The sequence below is a fragment of the Phragmites australis genome, chromosome 18 (assembly GCF_958298935.1).
Source record: "Phragmites australis chromosome 18, lpPhrAust1.1, whole genome shotgun sequence".
Classification (NCBI taxonomy): Eukaryota; Viridiplantae; Streptophyta; class Magnoliopsida; order Poales; family Poaceae; genus Phragmites; species Phragmites australis.
Window position 1 is genome coordinate 16,847,052 of NC_084938.1, and position 1,805 is coordinate 16,848,856.

Genomic DNA, 1,805 nt, shown 5'->3' on the forward strand with positions numbered 1-1,805 from the left:
AATCTGATCAGGAAATCGAAAAACTAAGAACTTTTAAGCAAAAAAATTTAGTCTATGAGTTACCCACATGTTCTAATAGATGTTTAAAGACCTATTGATCAACAACCTGCAACAAAACACTCACAAGCAAGTAGATTGGGCAAATCACCCAAAATCAACTAGAACAAGATAAAGTGCACAAAGTAAAGGAGACAAGAATTTATAACCCGAAGTTTAGCAACTCCACAAAGAAGTGCCTATGTATCCATTGAGGAGCTCACAAAGAGCCGAGTCTCTTTCAACTCTTTACTCACCTAAGCGACCACCAAGGTCAAGCTAGAGTTGCTTACTCAAATCGTTGGGCGTAATACAAACTTCCCGGGACACTCCACAAGCTTGGGTGCTCTCCGGGCGACGCTTAACCATATAGGAGCTCAAGGCTCCAAGAGTAAAGAACACAGATCGACGGCTTGGCGATGAACTCAAGTGCTCAAGATTGGATTTAAACTCACTAGCTCTTTAATCTCACTCTCCCAACCCTACTCTCCAAATCTTCAAAGATTTAAGGCTTTAGAGGAGTTAGGAGGGCTATTTAAAGGCTATAAATGAGTTTGTCCATGAGTAGCTCAGCAGCAAATGAAGGCGGGGTGAGGGGGTATTTATACCCATCCTCTCAAAAACTAACTGTTACTGTGCTTTTTGAACTGGCCCGAATTATTCGAGTCAACCCAGAGACTCTGGGTTAAACAAAAAACTTATCCTGAGAGCTAGGCTCGAAGCTCCACTCGGAGACTCTAAGCGACTGTCCAGAATCCGGAGTATTCGGCCTAACCCGGAGACTCCGAGTTCAATGAACATAGAAATTTTTCCAGTGTTCGTGGATTATTGTGTCTCTCAATTTTTTGTTCTAGAAGGATATCATGAGCACTAAGACACCAACAAAACTATCAATATGCATCCCTCTTGATAGAACGGTGTTCCTAAACTCAAATTCAAAAATAAAGTGAATTAAAACCTATTGAGTAATTACATGCCGCTTCTTTTTTCTTTTGAGGGATATCATCGTTGTTTATTTTCTTCATTGGGACTAAAACCTATACATAACCTCAATAAACACGTTAGTCCCTTAATCGTTTGTCTTCAATTAGCCAAAACCCACATAGGGGGCCTAGATGCATTTTCACACCGACAGTGATTCTGCGTTTCCCAGATCCAAGTGCGACATGGTGAGGCCAAAGGCGCTGCACGAGGCTGGCCTGCTCACCCGTCGCCTTTCCACAGGGTACCGCACGAAGGAGAGTGTGCCCACCCCTCGCCAAGGGGAGATCATGTTGTTTGTGTCGTTATTCTTGGTAGGCCTCGTGCCACCCTTCTTCGAGTTCTTCACCACCGTCATCTCTTTCTACAACATCTGCCACCTCCATCTCAACCCCAACTCCATTCTCATGTTGAGCATTTTTGCTCACCTGTGTGAGAACTTTGTCAGGGTTGAGATGTGCCTCGACCTCTTTTGGTTCTTCTACATAACCCGATCGGTAATTGGATCGGCCATCGGGAGCTGCGGGTTCCGCCTCCGCGATGGCACCGTGGACTCCTACATCGAGGTGAGCCTCAAGTTGTCATGGTCAGGCTAGAGGGAGGATTGGTTCTACCTCGTGATCGATGATTCCTTGGACAACCTTCACATGCCAAGTGTGTCGGCGCATGTCATGGAGAACTAGGGGAATTCAATCTCAACAACCCCCGAGCTATTGACCCTAGTTAAATGAGTTGTCCAACTTCGAAAAGCTAGGCTGATTGGGTCAGACATCGCCCATAACTACATC